Source organism: Triticum aestivum, chromosome 3A, assembly GCF_018294505.1.
Source record: "Triticum aestivum cultivar Chinese Spring chromosome 3A, IWGSC CS RefSeq v2.1, whole genome shotgun sequence".
In the NCBI taxonomy this organism is placed as follows: domain Eukaryota; kingdom Viridiplantae; phylum Streptophyta; class Magnoliopsida; order Poales; family Poaceae; genus Triticum; species Triticum aestivum.
Genome location: NC_057800.1, coordinates 348,719,041 through 348,744,757, shown reverse-complemented (window position 1 = coordinate 348,744,757; position 25,717 = coordinate 348,719,041).

Sequence of the window (25,717 nt, the reverse complement as noted above, 5' to 3'; positions counted from 1 at the left end):
TGGTAATAGGTACTACCTCAACTACTTCCCATCCCACAATTTAATTAGATCCTAATCATGCAATGTTTGAGGATTGATCTAATGCAATAAAACTGGGTAGTAGGAGGTATGATCAAAGTGTTACTTGCCTTGCTGATGATCCGCGAAATCTAGAGATTCAAAGTAACAGGCGGCGCACTCCGGGTATTCTATCGCAGACAAACAAACAAGCATACAATAAGTACTCATCTAATGCACATGTAAAAGTCAAATAGGAGAACTAACCAGAAAGTTCAACTTAAGAACTCCGGTTTGCAAAAAGAATCAAATCGAACGAAAGAACAAAAGTCAAACAGCGAAAGAAAACAACTTTGTTCTACTAATCTGGATCTAAGGCAATTTTTACTGTGGCAAAAACTTGTTTAAGTTAGTTAAACGGAGAGAGGGTTTCGAGACGAAACTCCAGGCGCTTGAATCGCATGATTCCGATAAACGAACGAAAAGTTATACTAAAACGAAAATCGGATCAGAAATCGCGATCAGAAAATAATCGTGGAAAATCCGAGAAAAAGAAAAACGATGAACGGATTAACGAACGAACATTCATTAACCAGATCTAAACGACCAATACGTTCGTTAAAACAAATGAATGAGTGAACGCTCGTTATTTAGACTAAACCGGAAATAAATCCGATCTAAATAAAAAACGGAACCTAAAAAAACCGACGAAAACCGACGGAAAACCAATCGGTTTTTTTCGAGAAAAAACGGGGCGCGGAAATCAAGGCGACCTCGGGCGGCGGATCGGCGAGGCGGAGGGCGGCGGCTCCGGCGAGGCGGCGGCGTCGGGCGGCGGCGGCGGGCGGCGCGGGCGGTGGGCGGCGCGGGCGGCGGCGCTGGCGGCGGCGGCGGCGGCGGGGCGCGGGGTTCGGGGTGCGGGCTAGGGTTTGGCTCGGGGCTGGGCTGCCCCGGCTTATAAAGCCTGCCGGTCCAGAGTCCCAGGCGGACACGGCCCGGCTAGGTTGGTGCGCGTTTTTTTAAATAATTACGCAGAACAAAAATAAAAAGAAATACTAAACGGACTCCAAAAATCCCGAAATAAATTTTCCCCGACTTCTAAAATCAAGCCGGAAAAAGTGAACATTTATTTGGGGCCTAAATGAAATTTTGAAAAACTCATATTTTCCTAAATTCAAATAAAATATCGAAAAACTCCAGAATAAAATCTTATTTGATTCTTTTATTAAATCCTCAATATTTCTTTATTTTGGGAAAGTCATTTTATTCCCTCTCTCATAATTTTGTAATAGAAATTATTGATGATAAAATAAATAAAATCAAATTATCCTATTCTCAAAATTTGAGAAAACTCAAATATGAAAATAACGAAATCCCCAACTCTCTGTGTGTGTCCTTGAGTTGCTTAGGATTTATAGGATCGAAACCAAAAGCAATAAAATATGATATGCAATGATGATCTAATGTATAACATTCCAAATTGAAAATTTGGGATGTTACAACGAACTAGTGAGATAGTGGTACTGACGGCATTTTTCTTCCTCGAAGCTCACAAGATCAGCGTTACGCAAATATGCGTTAAATTCTTCTTTAATCCCCGCTCGATCCATGAAGTCCTCTGAAGGCCATTCACAGGGCCGCACTGGAGCGTCCCTTGGTGGCTCATCATCAGCATCACACATTGCAAGCCTGGGCTCTTGTTTCCTTGAAGAGCCACCTTGGTACATTTTCCTAAACATATTCCTTCCTCTGAAAAATTTCTGAAATTTTTAGTAACTTCAAATAGAATTGAACGAAACTCAACAATATTGATAGCAACTACTCCTACAAGTGCCTAGAGCCTATATCATGCATCAAAACTAATTGGAACCACAAAAATTTGACATGCAAGCTCAAGAACAGGGTCACCTAGGCAGCACAAATTTGCAATGAATAAAGCATAAGAACAAAAACTAATTGGACCAATGGAGGAGTCACATACCAAGGAACCATTCCCCCAAGCAGTTTTATGAGAGGTGCTTTGAGCAAGGAGATCGAAAATGGCAGCAAAATGAGCTTGGACTCGGGTTTGAACTAGATAATCATGTTTGTGGGAGGAAGAAGGATTGTGTGGGTGCAGGAATAAGTGGAGGAGGGCCACCGTGGGCCCACGAGGCAGGGGGGGCACACCCAGGGGGTAGGGCGCGCCCTCCACCCTCGTGGCCAGGTGGATGCCCCCCGTGTTGTGTTCTCAGTGCCAAAATTCTCAAATATTCCAGAAAAAAACATATTTAAATTTCAGGGCATTTGGAGAACTTTTATTTTCGGGGTATTATTATATTGCATGGATAAATCAGATAACAGACGGAAAAATACTATTTTTATTTTATTTAATATAAATAACAGAAAGTAAAAAGAGGGTACAGAGGGTTGTGCCTTCTAGTTTCATCCATCTCATGCTCATCAAAAGGAATCCACTAACAAGGTTGATCAAGTCCTGTTAACGAACTCATTTCGAATAACATGGAACCAGAGAAATTTCGAATAACACTATGTTACCTCAACGGGGATATGCCCATCCCCAATAATAAGAATATCATATTTCTTCTTGATAGTAGGAAGAGGAAATTCAAAACCTCCAAATATCGATGGAATTTTTCCAATAGAGTTGATACTATGAACTTGAGGTTGTTTCCTCGGTAAGTGTACCGTATGCTCATTACCATTAACATGAAAAGTGACATTGCCTTTGGTGCAATCAATAATAGCTCCTGTAGTATTCAAAAAGGGTCTTCCAAGAATAATAGACATACTATTGTCCTCGGGAATATCAAGAATAACAAAGTCCGTTAAAATAGTAACGTTTGCAACTACAACATGCACATCCTCACAAATACCGACAGGTATAGCAGTTGATTTATCAGTCATTTGCAAATATATTTCAGTAGGTGTCAACTTATTCAAATCAAGTCTACGATATAAAGAGAGAGGCATAACACTAACACCGGCTCCAAGATCACATAAAGCAGTTTTAACATAATTTCTTTTAATGGAGCATGGTATAGTGGGTACTCCTGGATCTCCAAGTTTCTTTGGTATTCCACCCTTAAAAGTATAATTAGCAAGCATGGTGGAAATTTTAGCTTCCGGTATCTTCCTTTTATTAGTGATAATTTCTTTCATGTACTTAGCATAAGGATTCATTTTAAGCATATCAGTTAATCGCATACGCAAAAAGATAGGTCTAATCATTTCAGCAAAGCGCTCAAAATCCTCATCATCCTTTTTCTTGGATGGTTTGGGAGGAAAAGGCATGGGTTTTTGAACCCATGGCTCTCTTTCCTTTCCGTGTTTCCTAGCAACAAAGTCTTCCTTATCATAATGTTGATTCTTTGATTGTGGGTTATCAAGATCAACAGCAGGTTCAATTTCTATATCATTATCATTGCTAGGTTGAGCATCATCTTGAACATTATCATTAACATTATCACTAGTTTCAGATTCATTACCAGATTGTGTTTCAGCATCAGAAATAGAAATATCATTTGGGTTCTCAGGTGTTTCAGCAATAGGTTCACTAGAAGCATGCATAGTCCTATCATTTTTCTTTTTCTTTCTTTTAGAAGGACTAGGTGCATCTATATTATTTCTCTGAGAATCTTGCTCAATTCTCCTAGGGTGGCCTTCAGGATACAGATGTTCCTGAGTCATTCTACCAGTTCTAGTAGCCACTCTAATAGCATAATCATTATTCTTACTATTCAATTCATTGAGCAAATCATTTTGATCCTTAAGTACTTGTTCTACTTGAGTGGTAACCATAGAAGCATGTTTACTAATAAGTTTAAGTTCACCTTTGACATTAGCCATATAATCACCCAAGTGTTCAAGAATATTTGAATTGTATTTCGATTGTCTACCAAAATAAGCATTAAAATCTTCTTGCTTCACCATAAAATTATCAAACTCATCTAAGCATTGGCTAGCAAACTTAGTAAGAGGGATTTCAGCTTTATCATATCTATAGAGAGAATTTACCTTTACTACCTGTGTCGGGTTATCAAGACCATGTGTTTCTTAAATAGGTAATGGATTAAGATCATATGTTTCTTCAACAGGCGGTAAATTAAGACCGTGTATTTCTTCAATAGGAGGTAAATTCTTAACATCTTCAGCTTTAATACCTTTTTCTTTCATAGATTTCTTTGCCTCTTGCATATCTTCAGGACTGAGAAATAGAACACCTCTTTTCTTTGGAGTTGGTTTAGGAATAGGCTTAGGAAGTGTCCAATTATTTTCATTTGTCAACATATTATTCAATAGAATTTCAGCTTCATCAAGTGTTCTTTCCCTGAAAACAGAACCAACACAACTATCCAGGTAATCTCTGGAAGCATCGGTTAGTCCATTATAAAAGATATCAAGTATTTCATTTTTCTTAAGAGGATGATCAGGCAAAGCATTAAGTAAGTTGAGAAGCCTCCCCCAAGCTTGTGGGAGACTCTCTTTTTCAATTTGCAAAAAATTATATATATCCCTCAAAGTAGCTTATTTCTTATGAGCAGGGAAATATTTAGCAGAGAAGTAGTAAATCATATCCTGGGGACTACGCACACAACCAGGATCCAGAGAATTAAACCATATCTTAGCATCACCCTTTAATGAGAACGAGAATATTTTAAGGATATAAAAGTAACAAGATTTCTCATCATTAGTGAACAGGGTGGCTAGATCATTTAATTTAGTAAGATGTGGCACAACAGTTTCAGATTCATAGCCATGAAAAGGATCAGATTCAACCAAAGTAATTATATCAGGATCAACAGAGAATTCATAATCCTTATCAGTAACATAGATAGGTGAAGTAGCAAAAGAAGGGTTAGGTTTCATTCTAGCATTAAGAGATTGCTGCTTCCATTTAGCTAATAACCTCTTGAGCTCGTATCTATCTTTGCAAGCTAAAATAGCTAAAGCAACTTCCTTTTCAAAAACATAACCCTCAGGAATAACAGGTGATTCATATTTATTAGGGGGAGAGTCTTCATCATCACTTTCATCAATGTTATCAGTTTCAATAATTTCATTCTCTCTAACCCTAGCAAGTTGTTCATCAAGAAATTCACCAAGTGGCGCAGTAGTATCAAGCGTAGAAGTAGTTTCATCATAAGTATCATGCATAGCAGAAGTGGCATCATCAATAACATGCGACATATCAGAACGAATAGCAGAAGCAGGTTTAGGTGTCGCAAGCTTACTCAAAACAGAAGGTGAATCAAGTGCAGAGCTAGATGGCAGTTCCTTACCTCCCCTCATAGTTGAGGGATAAATCTTGATTTTTGGATCTCTCAAGTTCTTCATAATGATAACCAGATATAAATCCCACGTGACTCAAAGAATAGAGCTATGCTCCCCGGCAACGGCACCAGAAAATAGTCTTGATAACCCACAAGTATAGGGGATCGCAACAGTTTTCGAGGGTAGAGTATTCAACCCAAAATTATTGATTCGACACAAGGGGAGCCAAAGAATATTCTCAAGTATTAGCAGCCGAGTTCACAATTCAACCACACCTAGAAACTTAATATCTGCAACAAAGTATTCAGTAGCAAAGTAATATGATAATAGTGGTAACGATAGCAAAAGGTAATGGTAGAAAAGTAGTGTTTTTGGTATTTTGTAGTGATGATAGCAATAGCAACGGAAAAGTAAATAAGCGAAGAATAATATATGAAAAGCTCATAGGCAATGGATCGGTGATAGAGAATTATGCCGGATGCGGTTCATCATGTAACAGTTATAACCTAGGGTGACACAGAACTAGCTCCAATTCATCAATGTAATGTAGGCATGTATTCCGAATATAGTCATACGTGCTTATGGAAAAGAACTTGCATGGCATATTTTGTCCTACCCTCCCATGGCAGCGGGGTCCTAATGGAAACTAAGGGATATTAAGGCCTCCTTTTAATAAAGTACCAGAACAAAGCATTAGCACATAGTGAATACATGAACTACTCAAACTACGGTCATCACCGGGATTGGTCCCGATTATTGTCACTTTGGGGTTGCCGGATCATAACACATAGTAGGTGACTATAGACTTGCAAGATAGGATCAAGAACTCTCATATATTGAAGAAAATATAATAGGTTCAGATCTGAAATCATGGCACTCGGGCCCTACTGACAAGCATTAAGCACAGCAAAGTCATAGCAACATCAATCTCAGAACATAATGGATACTAGGGATCAAGCCCTAACAAAACTAACTCGATTACATGATAAATCTCATCCAACCCATCACCATCCAGCAATCCTATGATGGAATTACTCACGCACGGCGGTGAGGATCATGAAATTGGTGATGGAGGATGGTTGATGATGACAATGGCGACGGATTCCCTTCTCCGGAGCCCCGAACAGACTCGAGATCAGCCCTCCCGAGAGGTTTTAGGGCTTGGCAGCGGCTTCGTATCGTAAATCGCGATGAATCCTTCTCTCTGATTTTTTTCTCCCCGAAAGCAAATATATAGAATTGGAGTTGAGGTCGGAGGAGCTCCAGGGGGCCCACGAGGTAGGGGGCGCGCCCTGTGGGGGCAGGTGCGCCCCCACCCTCGTGGGTAGGGTGTGCCCCCCCTAGTCTTCATCTTTTGCAAGGATTTTTTATTATTTCCAAATAGATGTTCCGTGAAGTTTCAGGTCATTCCGAGAACTTTTGTTTCTGCACATAAATAACACCATGGCAATTCTGTTGAAAATAGCGTCAGTCCGGGTTAGTTCCATTCAAATCATGCAAGTTAGAGTCCAAAACAAGGGCAAAAGTGTTTTGGAAAAGTAGATACGACGGAGGTGTATCAAAAAGTAACTACTCATAAAACATACTCATGCTCAAGATCAGAGCGGCATTGAATAGCATAATGGATCTAAACATGTCACCTTCCACCAAATAAACCAACTAGCATAAATTACAAGTTGTAATCAACACTACTAGCAACCCACAGGTACCAACATGAGGTTTTGGTACAAAGATTGAATACAAGAGATGAACTAGGGTTTGAGATGAGATGATGCTGATGAATATGTTGATTAAGATTGGTCCTCCCATGATGAGAGGGTTGTTGGTGATGATGATGGCTTCGATTTCCCCCACCCGGAGGGAAGTATCCCTGGCGGAATCTCTCTACGGAGAGAAAAAGTGCTCCTGCCCAAGCTCCGCCTCGAGACGGCGGTGCTCTGTCCAGAAAGTCCTATCCTTATTTTTTCTATGGAAAATGGTCTTATATACCAGAAGATGGGCACTGGAGGCTGGCCAAGGGCCCCACTACCCACTAGGGGGTGATAGGGGGGTAGGCGCGCCCTGGTGCCTAGTGGGAACCTAGGTGGCCCCCTCTGGTATTTCCTTTCACCAATAATTTATATATTCCAAAATAAATCTCCATAAAATTTCAGCAAAATTGGAGATGTGCAAAATAGGTATGTCTGACATAGCTTCTTCAGTTCTAGAATTCCAGCTGCCTGCAATCTCCCTCTTTGTGTAAACCTTGCATGTTATGAGAGAAAAAGCATTAGAATTGATCCATAAAGTGTTATATTGATTGAAAACACTATAAATAATAGTATGAAGGCATGATGCGAAATGGACGTATCAACTCCCCCAAGCTTAGACCTCGCTTGTCCGCAAGCGAAAGCCGATACCAAAAATCATGTCCACATGTTTAGCGAGAGAAGTTTCGCTAAAAACAAGACACGGACATAGTAGCATCATGATCAATATTATAACAACAATATTTATTATCATAAAGCTTCTCATAAGCAAGTAATAATTCATCACAACATTGAAGTATAAGGCATAAAATTTTCTAAAAAAACTAACAAACTATGTTCTCAGTCAACAATGCAATTGCAATTCATCATATTTTCAGGAAGGGTCTCATGTCAGAGCTTTCTAGCAAGTCCACATACTCAACCATCATTTAGTCTTCTATGATTGCTAACACTCACAACATATATATGGAGCAAAAAATTTCGGCCAGACACATAGAAGGATAGGGGCTTATAATTTCGCCTCCCAACTTATTCACCTCAGGGGTGATGTCAATAATAATAACTCATGATAACTCATATCCAACTAGATATATGTGCCTAGATCTTTCCCCACCACATGATGCTTGCAAAAGAGAAAAATAAAAAGGAATAGAAGAGAACACTATTGACTATTGCATAAAAATTAAATTCATAAAAGTAAAAGATAGGCCCTTTGTAGAGGGAAGTAGAGGTTTTCATGAACTTCTTGTTTTTGGATGTAAAAGCTCTTACTTCAATGGAATGTCACGTTATATTGCCCCTTATGATAGCAACCTTTATTATGCAGTCCTTCCCTTTTATTACTTTGCCATCACAAGTTTGTCAAACGCTTATTTTCCCTTACAATAAAATATCAAACTTATTTAGAAGCCATTTTTATTGATTTATGCGCCAATGACAATTTACTTGAAGGATCTTATTCAATCCATAGGTAGGTATAGTGGACTCTCATAACATGAAATTGGTTTAAAGGTTTTTCGATGCATAAGTAGTATCTCTATTTTGTGCGAATTTTCGGCTAGATCTGTACTTGGAGGATCTATGACAATATTACTTCTATGCGAATATAAGTAAACACAATTCATTCCGTTGTCTTCCTTGTACAACGTCAACAATTTGGCATAAAATATTAATGAGGGCTCATAGTCATAAAATATGTCCAAGAGGGTATATTTGCATGTGAGTCTTCTCTTCCCTTATTAATTCTTTCATGAATTGCATCATTGAACAATGATATGTTTGTCAACTCTCAATAAATTTTACCACATATACTTTTCCTTATGTAATGTTATTACTTTCCATAAGATTAGGATATGATATTTTTCATTATTTGCATTGCTAGGACTGAAACATAAAAGTAAAGATGCAAAAACTCAAACTAATCTTTATTATATAAATCTCAACTCGATTACATAGATGGATATATCATGAAACTAGCACTCGAAAATAGATCATCCTAAGCTTTTATTCAACTAAATCATGAAATAACTAAGAATCAAACTAAAATAGGTAAAGATAATAGAAGTGGTGGTGATACAATACGAGGGCACCTCCTCAATCTTGTCACAAGCCAAGGGGAGTGCCCATACCCGTGTGCTGAAGTTTCTTTCTTCAATGATGGTGGTGGTGATGAAGTGGTGGGCTCGCACTTCGGCCTTAGTAGGTATCACTGGTGCATGTCGGTCCTAAACAAACGGTTTTTCCCCTTTCCGCGATGGCATTTTGAACTGTCGCCAAGTGAGTGTGGACGATAGGGGGGGTCCTTCCCACACGACCCAGAAACCGTCGGGGATAGGGAGCCTTGATGCATACATTTGTCCCTATATAACCGTTTCTGATATCTCGAATATCCCAAACGCTTCATCCTTGCTACTCGTTTGTGCTCGCATTGCCATCGCAGTCGGAGTTTTGTGGTTCTGCCTAAAACCAGGCATATTCTAGGCACGTGAGCTTTCCAGGAAGATTCTAGGCAGATTCCAGGCACGGGAGATTTACGATGCCTGGCACATCACAAACAGTTCATGATTATAAACCGTGTACGATAGATAGACAATCACACACATTTATTTTTCCCGCACCGTATGTGATAGTGTCTGACATCACACACGCTTTGCGAATGGCAATTGTGTGCATGCTTGCACACATTTCCGCTCTGTGAACCATCTCGGATTATGGTGTATATCGCAAACATTTTTGTTTTACCAACCGTGTGTGCCATAATGACCCGCACAACGTAATTTCGCCCTAATTTAATTGCTGCTATTTAAAATTGTACCTAATTTAAACTTGAAAGTAGGCTATAGCTTTATTCATATCCATCAGGTTCAAACAACCAATGCATTATTTGATTCATAGGTACATATGTTTAAGAATTACAGAAGCACCAAATATTATAGATGGTAAAGAAAGAGCTGACAGACATTCCAGTTGCTGAACAAGGTGAAGTGGAATGGCCATATTGTGCTCTCCTAGATGCAGAAGGCATGCAGGACTCTAGTCCAACCCCTTGTGATGGTCGGCCGCCAATCATGTAGTTTGAGAGGTAATCTTGAGTAAACTGCTTCAGGATCCACTGCAAAAGAAAAAAGATTCAGATATTGTCATCTAACACAACTCATTACAGGCAGTAAAAAGAAGGCTACAGGGTTCTTACTCACCATCCTGCAGTTCATTGTTGTCTTGCATAAAGTGTAAACAAATAGTTTGATTGACATCTTTTGACCCATTTTAGTAACAATCTTTATCAGTTTCCTCACTTGATGCTGGTTCATGAATATCTCATTGCCCCATGCGCAAAAAGGGTTGAAGTGTGGATCTTTGGCAATGATATATGTACCTAAAAGAACCAAGTTAATATTAGAAGCTAAACAACAATTAAAAAATGATGTAGTACAACATTCCATCCATCCCACTACATAAGATTTTATTACATGTATATCTAGACATCATCAGAACACTAAGGTAACACTCTTCCTTGTTGCTATGTAGCTTGGAATTGCATATTTAGTCTTTCAGTACAATGCTGCTAAACAACGATTGAAAAATCAAAAGGCATGTTAACTGCAATATCCTTAACACCAACCAAATATCGTAATTCATAGTGGTATTGTTGAAACTGTTATTGATGAAATTGAACTGCACAGCAAATAGTTGCACATATAGAGCATCACATTGTGAAGAACTGAAATAAACAAGTCATAAGTACATCTCTAGGCGATCCTTAAAAAGTTAAAGGACTAAAACCATTAGTGGATATATATATATATATATATATATATATATATATACTCCAGCAATTTTTGGACTTTTCTAGTCGATACCCTAAACTTAAGGTTGTAAACTTCAATTTGATCAAGTTCAAAGAAGGTTCAACCGAAAGTAACATGCATTCAAACATAAACATAGATAGTTTTGCATAACCAAACATAAAACATAAATTTAAACTAAGCTGAACTACTTTCGGTTGAAGTAGAGGTCGAGATAATCCTTCCTCGTCATGTACAGTGTGCCGCGAGCCGGCTCCGGGCCAGTACCGTCGTCAAGGTCGTTGGGGAAGGCACTCCTCCACTCGTCGACGTTGATCTCCTCGTCCTCGGGGCCCACCTCGACGCCCTCTGCATCACCGTCGCTGCCGCCTTCGACCTCATCATCAGAGGAGAGCGCGATAACCTCCCCACCCTCCGTATCGCCATCCTCACCGCCTTCGACCTCGTCATCGGAGAAGAGCGCGATAACCTCGCCGCCCTCTGCGCCGGCAAAGATCGCCCACTCTGCCTCCACGAGCTCCGGGTGCTGCCGGCGGAGCTCTTGCATGTAGGCCTCATCGGTGGCCTCGGCCTCGAGACGCTGCCACGCCTCACGGTCCTCCCGCGCCATAGCCGACCTCACCACCCCTGGCTCCAGCGGAACGAGGTGGACCGGATGTGTGCCGAAGGGGAAATTGAGCCTAGCTGTCGCGCCGTGGTAGCGGACCTACTAGTGGTCGTACTCCATTGCCGCGAGCTCGGACGTGTGGAAACTACCGAGCCACCGGTGGGTGTGGGTCTCTCGATCTATAATCTCGGCGACCCACATCCCCCACCGCCACTGCCGGACCCCGAGGTAGGACTTCATCGGCTGCCGGGTCTGGGGGAGGATGGGGAAGTCCTCGAACCAGAGTAGGGGTGAGGCGGCGGGCGGATCGGGGGACCGGCGACGGCAGATCAGGAACGCGGAGGACGACGGGGACACCTCGGCGGCCACCTCACCGGCATCGGGCGAAAAGGCCGCGATAAACCTCTTTTTGGCCATTGGCTACTCGAGCTCCCCGGCACACAGGCAGAAGTTGAGGATGGAGGCATTGGCGATGGCGGTGACCTGCCAATGGTTTCGAGGGTTGTGTGTGTCTATGTGAGCGGAGGTTGTGTTTGAAGAAATACTGCGGCAACTGAAAAATTTACTAGGCGGGAGTAACAAGGCGGGGCTACTAAAAATTTGGATCAAGGGCGAGCAGATATTTTTGAGATTGCGATGGATGCAGAGGCGGGAGTAAAATGTCGGGGCTACTAAAAATTTGAATCAAGGGACTGATGCAGAGAGAGATGTAGAGGCGGGAGTTTTGGGGGAGCGAGCTAGTGTGCTTGACACGCCGGCTGTGGGCTGTAGCCGACGCACCTTCTCATGTAAGCCATTGGCGTACTATACACTGACGGTACTCCAAGATATTTTGTACTACATCTCACAAAGTTGGTGAGAATAAACTGTGTGGGATCTACTTGATTTGAATTACAAAATGGGGTCACAGCGGCAATGGACGGTGTTTGAATTGCTAGACCTTTTATCTGCAATGAACATGCAACTGTATGTGTGTCGTAAAAGAATTGGAATTATTCAGGGTTCGTTTGGACATTTCATACATTAAACTGATTTTCTAGCCATTTCAGGTGCACAATTCAAAATTAAACTACATGCGCATGCTCCAGCGCATACAGATTGGTTGAAAAAACAAATTTGCGTCCTTCAGTGCATGCTTAGGTCCCATGGAAGAAATGTGAATGAATTTTTTGGGGTTCATTTGGCCTTTCTTATGAAACTTGGCATGCTATCATGGAGCGGCATCAACATGTCGTGGTGAAAATTTTGTCCCATTTGGGGCGGGTTTGGGTATAAGCTTCTAACAAACCAGAGCTTCACACAACAAGTATGATGGTTTTGATAGGGAACGTACCACCTTTGGGGACGAGATGATATCTGTTACCTCTTATTGCTTTCAAAAAATTTCTAGTGTCAACATAGAACAACATGAGTGTTGTGTTCAATCTTGGAATTTTTCGGGGTTCGTTTGGCCTTTTTAAACATTAACTGGGTTTTCTAGGCATTTTATGTGCATAATTCAAATTTGAACTACAAGCACATGCTCCAATAACGCACCAAAGTTGGTTAAAAAACCACATGTGTGTCCTTGGGTGAATTTCTAGGTCCCATGCAAGAGATGGGAATGAATTTCTAACACCAGGGCACATTGCCGACAAAAGTTGAGATGCCTGGTTTTTAAATTCTACTAAATCTAAAACTCGTTTGAAATTCATGAAACTTGGCATCCTAACATGGAGCGGCATCAACATGTTGTGGTGAAAATTTTGTCCTGTTTGGGGCAGGTTTGAATGTAAGCTTCTCACAAATCAGAGCTTCTCACAACAAGCATGATGGTTTCGATAGGGAACGTACCAACTTTGGGACGAGACGATATCCGTTGCCTCTTATTGCTTTCAAAAAATTTCTAGTGTCAACATAGAACAACATCAGTGTTGTGTTCAATCTTGGAATTTTCCGTGGTTTGTTTGGCCATTTTTATACATTAATTGGGTTTTCTAGGCATTTTATGTTCATAATTCAAATTTGAACTACAAGCACATGCTCCAATGCACCAAAGTTGGTTGAAAAATCACATATGTGTCCTTGGGTGAATTTCTAGGTCCCATGCAAGAGATGGGAATGAAATTCAAACACCATGGCACTGCTGATTACCGGCAAAACGTTGAGATGCCTGGTTTTTAAATTCTAGTAAATCCAAAACTTGTCTGAAATTCATGAAACTTGGCATACTATCATGGAGCGGCATCAACATGTCGTGGTGAAAATTTTGTCCCATTTTGGGCAGGTTCAGGTATAAGCTTCTCATAAAATAGAGCTTCTCACAACAAGCATGATGGTTTTGATAGGGAACGTACTATATTTGGTGATGGAACGATATCCGTTGCCTCTTATTCCTTTCAAATTTTCTCTAGTGTCAACATAGAACAACAGGAGTGTTGTGTTCAATCTTGGAATTTTTCTTGGTTCGTGTAACACCCACGATGCGGCTATATCTCGCACACATTGTGGTTTTATTGCAAGAGGGGTAATCTTCACACAATCCCATGTACTGAATAAGAAAGGTATAAAGAGTTGGCTTGCAATCGCCACTTCACACAATACATAAATAATTCATACATCATCCAAATACACTCAAAGACCGACTATGGTCAAATCCAACAGAAAAAGGAAGATAAACCCCAAATGCTAGATCCCCGATCGTCCCAACTGGGCTCCACTACTGATCATCTTGAAAAGTCACAAAACAACGATCAAGATCTTCATCGAGCTCCCACTTGAGCTCAGTTGCGTCACCTGCTATGGTATCATCGGCACCTGCAACTGTTTGGAAGTATCCGTGAGTCAAGAGGACTCAGCAATCTCACACCCGCGAGATCAAGACTATTTAAGCTTATGGGTAGGAGAAGGTAGTGAGGTGGCGCTGCAGCAAGAACTAAGCATATATGGAGGCTAACATACACAAATAAGAGCGAGAAGAGAAGCAACGCATCAGACGAGAAGCTAGAAGTGATCAAGAAGTGATCCTGAAGCTACTTACATTCAAGCATAACACAAGACCGTGTTCACTTCCCGGACTCCGCCGAAAAGAGACCATCACGGCTACACACAAGGTTGATGCATTTTAATTAAGTCAGGTGTCAAGTTTTCTACAACCGGATATTAACAAATTCCCATCTGCCACATAACCGCGGGCACGGCTCTCGAAAGTTTATACCCTGTAGGGGTTTCCAACTTAGCCCATCACAAGCTCTCACGGTCAACAAAGGATATTCCTTCCCCCGGAAAGACCCGATCAGTCTCAGAATCCCGGTTACAAGACATTTCGACAAAGTTAAAACAAGACTAGCAAGACCACCCGACTATGCCGACAAATCCCGATAGGAGCTGCACATACCTTGTTCTCAGGGCACACCGGATAAGCTAAGCTTACAAGTACCAACATAACCCAAGTTGCCAAGGGACGGTCCCGCACGGTGCTCTAGTTTGGACCAACACTCAGAGGAGCACTGGCAGAGGGGGGGGGTAAATAAGAGGAACCTCGGGCTCGCAAAAACCCCAGGAAAAGGCTTAGGTGACGCAAATGTAAAACCAAGGTTGGGCCTTGTTGGAGGAGTTTTATTCAAAGCGAACTGTCAAGGGGTTCCCATAACACCCAACCGCGTAAGGAACGCAAAATCAAGGAACATAACACCGGTATGATGGAAACTAAGGCGGCAAGAGTGGAACAAAACACCAGGCAAAAGGCCGAGTCTTCCACCCTTTACCAATTATATAGACGCATTAATTAAAATAAGAGATATTGTGATATCCCAACATATCCATGTTCCAACATGGAACAAACTTCAACTTCACCAGCAACTAGCAACGCTGTAAGAGGGGCTGAGCAAAAGCGGTAACATAGCCAAACAACGGTTTGCTAGGAAGGTGGGTTAGAGGCTTGACATGGCAATATGGGAGGGATGATAAACAAATGGTAGGTAGCGCGACATAGCGATAGAGTGAACAACTAGCAAGCAAAGATAGAAGTGATTTCGAGGGTATGGTCATCTTGCCTGAGGTCCCACGAGGAAGAAGAACGAGTCCAAGAAGTAGACAAACGGACGTAGTCGAACGAATCCTCACAAACACAACGATATCGAGAACTACCAAGAAGAAGCACAACCGGAAAGAAAGCAAACAACATAGTAAACAACCATCACATAAACATGGCATGATGCACAACCAAGTATGATGCATGTCCGATTTAATGAGGCATGGCTTGGCATAGTGCAACAAGCACCACATTCAATTATTTAGTTCTCTCCCGTTTATGTACCCAACAATATTAAAGGTTATTAAACACGGCAAGGGGTGAAGCAAAAGTAAACTACACATTTAGGCAAGTTTAAATGAGGCCGGAACAACGAACAACAATTCCAGAAAATCCCGATATGCATATTTAGCAATTTAAAGTAAACAACAATTTTAAACATTTTAAATGTTATTATCATGATGCGGATGACATGTGCAAATTTTATGCAATTTTTGTTAAAATTTGACAAGAACATGTTATGAAGCGTTTGGTCGCCATCACGGAATGAAAAGGGGTGCCATGGCAGCGAATCTGAAAATGATGTGACGGCAACATATCAGTTCCGGTGACTTGATTGAGAAACCGATGCAAAAGAGAAGTGTGCGGATGTGTGGAACACGCAAGAGATGGTGGGGTGCTCCCGGTTACCGGGTGTCCCATGTGTCGGTGGCATGCCAACCGAGGTTCGTGCATGAAACAAATAGGCTCGGTGCAAACACGGGGTTCATCTCGTACATCACACAACATTCATCCATGGCGATTGTCTCGATGTTATACCTTTGAAGCATGCGTTTTCGGGGCGGAACGAGTTTGACGGGATGTAGTTGTTCTCGCGACGGTACTCATTCACGTTCATAGTGGAAGTAGTCACTCACGTTCATTCGGAGAGGTACTTGATGACTCCAAGCCCTTCGCGGTTGATGGTAGTCGTGCACGGGTCTTTGGTGATAGTAGGCGTACACACGTTGTAGTCAAACTTGACACTTGTGTAACACGTGTCTTCGTCGACGGTAGTGGTACACTAGTCGGAGAGGGACTTGACGAATCCAGTGTCTAGGGTCATCGTGGTACCAGGTATCTTGTGGGGCTTCATGGTTCATCGTGGTACTTGGCGTTCTCGGTTGGGGCAGCAAAACGTAGTCGAACTTGGCAGACTTCGGTTCAAACAGCAAGAAGCATCACAGGTGCATGCAGGCAGAGGCGAGAATCGGGAAAGAGGAGCTTGGCGGATGCAAGCAGCAGCACGGGGCTGGTAGGGGTGACGCGGGGCCCACGTAGAGGGTTGAATCAGCCAACGGGCAAAGCGGGACTGCAGTGGCTCGACGCTAGAAGGGCGCCGCGACTCCGGGAACATGGCAGGGCAGCAGAGCACAGGGGAAGCCGAGATCCACCGGATCCTGGTGGAGCACGCCAGCGCTGACGTCGGTCGGTGGAGAAGCACGGAGCGGCCGCGGCGATGGTGGTCGGTGCAAAAGGCAGGGCCGCGGGCATCCAGGGCCTCGACGAGGGGGTCGGGCGCGAGGCTCCTACGGCGGAGGCGACGAACGGGCGGCGGCCATGGCTGTGAGGTGAAGCGGCAGAGGAGGTGGCGGGGCACGGCTCACCGGTGAGCAGCAGCATAGCCGGGCAGCGCGCGGGACCACAGCAAGGACACGAGGGGGAGGGGCGGTGCAAGGCGGTGGCTCGTTGATGGGGCGATGCGAGGCGGCGGAGCTCACCAGCAGAGGGACCAGGCGCGAGGGTCGTGGCCATGGGGATTAGGTTCGCTCTCTTGTGCAAGGTGACGGCGCGAGGGAAGAAGAGGGGATCGAGGGAGAGGGAGGTTGCGGCGCTGGAGGAAAGGGTCGAGGGAAAAGAAAGGGGGTCAATTGGCCTAGGGTTAGGAATAGCTGGGGCGGCCTGGGTGCGGGAGGTTGGGAGGCGCAGGTGGCCTGATAGGCTGGTTCGGCTCCTCTCTCTCTCTCTCTCTCTCTCTCTCTCTCTCTCTCTTATCTCCAAATGACAGAAAAAACAAAGGTAAGGATAAGAAAAGGAAGGGGTTAGGGGTAGAATTTGAGCACGAGGACAAATTTCCTGGACTCGCAAAAATACGAGGAATTTGACAAAAAAATGGCCTGAGGATTTTTAGAGGAAGTAAAATCCACACGCGTTGGATTTAACTCGGCAAGTTTGAATTGCGAAACACATTCAAATGCACTCCAAATGTGTTGAAATTATAGGAGGTGACCCGACACAATAGATGTGATTTATGGGCAGAATTGGAACATTTATGGGTAAAGTAAAATTGGCACTCAATTTTTACTAAAAGGCCACACAGGAAGAAGGGGAAGTTGAGAAGGATAAAAGGAAATTTGAAGAATGGTGCATATGTGTTGTGCGTGATTCCAAGCCAATGAAATGGTTTAATATAGCTCCCTAAATATTAGGAGGATATGTTTTAAAGAGAAACCACCATGTGAATTCCCTCAATTTAAATAGATCAAAGATCTATGAATTTTATTTAGTTGAGTTTTACAAAATTAAATGACATGATGGAATGATGCAATGCAAAAATAAATAGAGCAAGCACAAATGAAACACACAGAGGTCACGAAAAATATGGAAGTCTTCTGGAGTGTCGGTCTTGGGGCGTCACAGTTCGTTTGGCCTTTTTATACATTAACTATATTTGCTAGGCATTTTATGTGCATAATTCGAATTTGAACTACAAGCACATGCTCCAATGCACTAAAGTTGGTTGAAAAATCACATGTGTGTCCTTGGGTGAATATCTTGGTCCCATGCAAGAGATGGGAATGAAATTCAAACACCAGGGCACTGTTGATTGTCGGCAAAACATTGACATGCCTGGTTTTTAAATTTTAGTAAATCCAAAACCCGCCTGAAATTCATGAAACTTGGCATTCTATCATGAAGCGGCATCAACATGTCATGGTAAAAAAATTGTCCCGTTTGGGGTAGGTTCGGGTATAAGTTTCTCACAAACCAGAGCTTCTCACAACAAGCATGATGGTTTCGATAGGGAACGTCCCACCTTTGGGGACGAAACGATATCCATTGCCTCTTATTGCTTTCAAATATTTTCTAGTGTCAACATAGAACAACAGGAGTGTTGTGTCAATTTTTGTGATTTTTCGGGGTTCGTTTGGACATTTTTATGCATTAACTGGGTTTTCTAGGCATTTTATGTGCATAATTCAAAATTGAACTACAAGCACATGCTCCAATGCACTAAGGTTGGTTGAAAATCTATTATGTGTCCTTGGGTCTATTTCTAGGTCCCGTGAAAGAGATGTGAATGAAATTCAAACACCAGGGCACTGTTGATTGCCGACAAAACATTGAGATGCCTGGTTTTTAAATTCTAGTAAATCCAAAACTCATCTGAAATTCATGAAACTTGGCATGCTATCATGGAGCAGCATCAACATGCTGTGTTAAAAAATTTGTCCCATTTGGGGCAGGTTCGGGTATATGCTTCTCTCAAACCAAAGCTTCTGACAACAAGCATGATGGTTTTAGTAGGGAACGTCCCACCTTTGGGGACGAAACGATATCCATTGCCTCTTATTGCTTTCAAAAAATTTCTCGTGTCAACATAGAACAACAAGAGTGTTGTGTCAATTTTTGGGATTTTTCGGGGTTCGTTTGGACATTTTTATGCATTAACTGAGTTTTCAATGCATTTATGTGCATAATTCAAATTTGAACTACATGCACATGCTCTAGTGCATATAAATTGGTTGAATATTCAAATCTGTGTCCTTGGGTGCATGCTTAGGTCCCATGCAATAAATGGGAATGAATTTCAAACACCAGGGCACCGTGGATTGCCGACGAAACATTGAGATGCCTGGTTTTTAAATTCTAGTAAATCCAAAACTCGTCTGAAATTCATGAAACTTGGCATGCTATCATGGAATGGCGCCCGACATGATGTGGTATTTTTCGTGTAAATTTTGAGAGAAGGCGCACTCGAATAATGACAGCCAACAAAGGCATTTTGAAAAAATAGCTGCCACTTAATATCTCAAACGTTTGTATAATTCAAAACATGTGCGTTCTATTAACCATTCACATGACACAGCGTGTCTTGGTTTTAATGGCTGTAGGAGGTGCAGTGCGGACATCTGCTTGACCTTGACTGAACGGGAGGCATGCGAGCGCAGTCCGGTGCGCAGGCTGACCGAGAGGCGTGCAAGCTATCCTCCAATGCGCAGGCTCACTGGGAAGCATGCGAGCTTTATGCTGTGCAGGCTCACTGGGAAGTGAGCCCTTTTACTTCCATGGTCACCCGCCTTCCTCTCCATTAATGGCGCCCGAGCTGCTGTTTAATACGGGCGGCCTTATTGTTCGCCTCCCATTCCCCTCACCCCTATAGACCTCCTATGGTCCAGAATGATCATCTGCCACTAGTCTTCAAGTTTTGTGAAGTCAACTCCGAGCCGGAGGAGATAGAAAATAACGAGGAATGGGGCCTCATGGACATGGCCGAGAACGAGCTGGTCGCGGTGGTTGCTGCCCCAGCTCCCATCCACACGCCCGCGCCAGCGACCACCCCCGTAGCATTGACGGGCTGGTCGTCGAGCACTATTGCAGAGCTGGACGCTGCGGGCGTCAGCGAGGTCTCCACGGACCCGCGCGAGCTTGTGTACATGCCAGCGCCAGTGCTCGTACCTGTGCGCGCGCCTCCACCCACCGTGCCGCGGCCCCCGTGCGTTTGGCTGCATCCGCCATGCCCGTGTGCGCCCCTCCACCCACCGCGGCGCTGGTCCCAGTGTGTTTGGCTGCACCCGCCGCGCCCATGCCGGTGCCCGTGCCCCCCCTCAGCGACATGGGACGCTGCCATCGCCCGCTACCTCTGAGCGACACTAGTTGCCGTCCTCCTGCGCCCACCCGTCGATCGCGCGACATCATGATGTTTGATTTACAAGTGAAGAACATTTTGTGCTACCTTGGAGACTTCAACAACGGCGTCCCAGAGGACGACAACGACCACGACGACGCGACATGCCGCCTCCGCCGCCATCGGAAATAGTTTTTTTGCAGTTTAATATTGTATCTTGAATTCTCGATCATATGAATATAAATTCACAGTGTGACTGAATGAAAGATATGGTTTGAACGGACTTGTGTTTTGCTCTTTTAATGTACAGACTTATCAAACAGTTTTGTTTTGAAAAAAATGTCAACGATTTTTAAATATAATACACTCACCGCAAAGGTTTTAGTTAGAACACGTGTATGCAAACCGACAGCTTCCCCAGGAAGCCAAGGGAAAATGTGCCGAGCGGGATTTCTGCATCCCTTCAACACAAACGGTTGTTTTGCATGACCCGTGTGCATCCACGTACAAACAATTGGGTAATATTTGCATATCTGTCATTTCGGGCATGTTGCCATTTCTCTAACTGGAAAGATTGACATTTGTTTATCTAGTAATATTGCCATTTGTCAACCTTGTAACACTGCGATTTTATCAAAATATGCAGCTACAAATCACTAGCACTATCTAATTTTTGCAACTAAGATCACTAGCACTGTTCATATGGACACCACTAGCAGGCGTGAGTTCATGGACGCATATGCAAATGTACCATTGTTTACATACAACAAGTCATTAACCCACAACGACAACAAGGATACATGTTGGATTATAGATCATTTCCAACAAAACATTATAGTAAAGTTTTTCTCACACAACAAATAACAAAGCAATGAAATGAACTTCAGCTCAACCACTCGTCAGCGTTGGAAACGCTTGCTATGAACCATAAGTGATTCTCTGGGAAGGTCCAGCTACTATCAATCTCGAGACTAACGCAGGACTGATCATCCAGGCTGAAGCGGCGTATTTCAATACCCATATTGGGATGGTAGGGAAGCATAGTAATGTCAGAGGTATAGATATAGTTGCTTCTCACAAATGGTAGTAACGTTGTGTCAACAGCAGCTAGATCACCTTCCACCATCATTGGATAGTTTTGTCCAAGGAAGAGCGAGTTTCCTCCAAGACTTTCAATACTGAACCAGGGAGAAGGTGTTGGCGCTAGTACACTAGTATCCATCCCGAATACCTTGCAACGGATGTTGGAATATGTCCGGAGAGTGCGACCATACGAGGCAACACCTGCTTCCTTAGTAACATCAGCAGTGCCCCATATACAGACAAGAAGAGGTCATCCATCGGAATAAGTTGCCACGCGCCACTGAGTATATGGGTCCTGCTCATCCTCATTCTCGTGAATAAAATTTTCATGTATAGGTGGTGGAATGTTCACTGGACCTTGGAAACACAAGAAGGTTAATTAGTAAAGGGAAACTAGCTAACCCGCATGCATGTGGATGAAACAATTATAATTACGGTGGAAGACAAATGTACCGAAATCATGAGGATTCCATGCAAAAACAGTGCCACGAGTGGTGGTAGCAAACACAAGACCCTCGTATTGAATTGCATCACAGTACTCATCTGTGTATAGAAACTGATTTTTGAGCAATATCCATCTAGTCAAACGATGAAGGACGGCAACAAGCTTGTCGAAGATAGCGACAACATAAGCATTCTTATAACCCCAAGAGCGGTTGGGAACTCAACAAATTGCTATCTTCCATAGACGATAGTCAGCATGATCATATTTGAACTCACTTAGAATACTGGTGTACTCAACCTATGGGCAGTCATCTAAGAGTTTTTTAAGTGGAACCCGGTGACGAGTGTACACATTCACAAGTTCCCGCTCGCAGTTGTAGCCAATATAGACAACCCAATCTCCATTTCTGCCTGCCCAAGCCTTGCCCTCAAGCGATGGCATCTTAACATCATACGTATCATTATCGAGCGGCAGCAACTTACACAAGGCGAGGCTTCCCTTGTCCCCGCGCCAGTTAGCAGGGTCACGACAAAGAAGATATGGGAGATCAAACCGCTCCTGAACCCTTGGGTTCCTTGTAATGATGTTATTACTTGAGTCGAGAATGCTCTTGAACGAACCTGCCATGCTAGCCGAGGTGATGAAGTCGCTCCGATTAATGAGTTCCTCCACTGCGTCATCATTCAGATCGGGGTAAGAATAACGGGGTCATTTTCGGCTTGTTCCCTCCATGGAGAAGATGATCAAACAATGACAAAATGAAGGGTGAAGGCAAATGGAGGAGGTAGGAAGAGCTAGCATGCGACATCAGTTCCAAATCGAGAGGGAAAGGTGAAGAATCGGTGGACGGTTGCCACGGTACACGAAGAGGCACCTGGGGAGCGAACGGTTGCCACAGAGGTCATACATTGACGACAAGGGCCGAGTGAACCGTATGCAATCCCATCGCACAACACACACGTCTTGTTAAGCTGAACCATTTCTGTACTCTTGTGTCAACGCAAACAGTTCATCCGAGTGAACCGCATGCCGTATATCCCACACTCCTTGATCAGGCTGACCGCTTATTTTGTGTTGCCTAATCACAAACAGCTCATCCGAGTGAACCGTATGCTGTATATTGCAAACACCTTCATCTTGCTGCCCGTTTCTTTTGTGTTGCCTAATCACAAACAGTTCATCCAAGTGAACCATATGCTATGTATCACACACGCCTTCATTTGGCTATCCATTTCTTTTGTTCCTCCTCATCACAAATATTTAATTGAACTGAACCGTATGCCCTCCATTGCACACGCAACTAAAACCTGAACCATGTTTGGTGCATCCGTCATCGCAAATGTTTTATACATTTCTGACGGTTTTCATATAGCACCGTTTGTGATTATGGCGTCGCACACAGTTTCTCGAAGGGTCTCTGATTGTAGTGTCGTGTTAGCGGCATCCTGTAGTAGTGTACTCCAATCTATGGTTGATGCCCCGAAGGGCAATGTTTTTCTCTTCCAACAAAATAACATCACGAGTGAGATATGTATTATGAATGTAAACCATTTCAAAGGCCTATAGGGCTTTAATTTCAGGTGGGGTGAGATGACCATAGAAAGGTTGAATGATATCTCCCTATTTCGCAATTTTCTCCATGGGCATGGCTTGTCCTCCTTCTTGTGCTTGATCCCCTGCAACTTCTTCGACCTTGTCCTCCTTGGAGACCTCCTTTGTTTCCTCTCTCCTAAGCTCCATCTTCAACAGCCAAGCATCGTCTTCTACGTTGTTGGAGGAGGGAGAAGACATTATATCTGACTTGATAGATCTGACAACAAACAACACGAAACAAAACAGAGAATATTTTCATGATGCGGTGGTCAAAACGTCCAGGGGTATATATAAAGAATTTTTATCTTCCAAGACAAGTATACCATAAGAAAACGGAGTCAGGAAGGCTCACTAGGGCCCACTACCTACCAGGGCACGCTAGGGGGGCAGGCGCGCCCAGGGACCTAGTGGACACCTGGGTGACCTTCTCGGGTGTTTCTTATTTTTTTTAATATTTTTTTCTAATATTATATAATTGTCATAAATTAATTTATGGAATTTTTGGAGTCGGTTTACTTACCGTATCATGTACCTCTTCTTTTTTAGGGTTCCGGAGTGTTTTGGAAGGTCTATTTGATGTATTTTTCCGTGTCACGGTTTGAATAATGTTAGTTTCAACATTAATAGGCATACCTGAGATATAGTGCTTAACTCTTTGTCTATTCACCACCTATCGGGGTTACGATCCTGAAAATGAGTACTAGGGGTATGAATAAGGGGCGGATCCTAGCTACGGCGCGGGTGTAACATTCGGTGTTTAGCGAGTTCAGGCCCCTCTTGGCGGAGGTAATAGCCCTACATCTCATGCCCTGAGGCTTGGTTTTGTTTTTATGGATAATGTTACAAAGGTTGCTCAACCCTGGCTCAGGAGGTGGAGTGCAGCTTATATATAGTGCACCGCAGCCCCATGCCCTCTGCGTCACCAGGGCACTTAATGACATTGATTGCATCAGTTACATGTGTAAAGAGCCTCTACTATAGTAGTTACAAGTAACGGTAGTCTTGACTCCGCCTTAAGGGCGACTTAGGATCTCTTAGCCGTTGCAGCTTCCACATTGTTCCTTCACATCTTTAGTCTGAGTAGTGGTTGTCTAGCCGAATGACGGGTGGTCATCCGAGTGCCGTCGAGGCACCCACTTCCTGATATATGCATCTGAATGCTGGTATGGTCCAAGACCAACCCATAGTGGCGTGGGGCCGCATGTCGGCTCCATATGATGGGTCCTTGACCCTACCTGTAATAGGTGACCTCATTATTAATCCCCGAATCGGTTGAAGTTTCATAGGATAAACTAGGCGATCCTTCGGTTAAGTCTGAGTGCTACTGGAGCACTTAGAATACGTTTTTGAGTCGTGGTTTGTTGTTCCTTGGACAAAAACAAAACGGATTCTGGACTACAAGTTACCCAGATGACCGGGTGTTGTTGATCGCCGAGAAAAATCTAGTGGTATTCGTTTCTCTCTCGAAGGAGATAGACTTGGTGGCTGAGTGAGGGCATGCCATTATAGCTCGAGTAGCAACGCCAGCAAGAGGTCTGCTTCTCCGGAGACGAGCCACTCCTTATCATGGGGAAACGCTAGGGCGGGTCGTCTATGAGTCCAGATTTACGAGTCATGCGCCTTGGATCCTAATGAAAGGGCCAAGTCAACCTGCTAAGGGGTGTAAAGCTTGCCTCATAATGATCCTAAAGAGGACTTTAGTCGGGTATTTAGCATGGCCGAGTACACGGTTCCCTGCAAAGGGTGGGCAGTCGGACTGACATACGTCCTTTAGGAAAGGAATCGTCGGTAATCTATCAGATTGATTTGCTCCAAAAATCCCAGGATTTGAATTTTGTGTGCGCATGTAGAAGCGGTAACGACATGGGTTAGTGGGGAAAGTGGGGGCTCAGCGCCTCGTTTTTTGCATACAAAATCCGCCACATGCCGCATCTGTTCTATGTGATGCTCCATTGCACGCACCATTGATCCGGAGATCTGTGGTGTAGATATGGCTCGTGATTTGGTTCATGATATAAAAGATTTGGAGGATGAGGCCAGGGCCCAAGATCCCCTTCTCTCTGCTCCAGCTCCTCTGCTTCTCCACTCCACTCGAGCACTCAGAGCCCTCACAACAATGGCGAGAGACTCCATGGCGAAGGTGGAGAAGGCAAAGAAGGCTGCCCAAGCCACCTCCTCCGGCTCCGGTGTGGCGGCCGGAGGCGCAGCTAGGGACTGGATCCCTACGCACATCTCGGCCAGGCACCTGGAAGAGTTCATGGCGG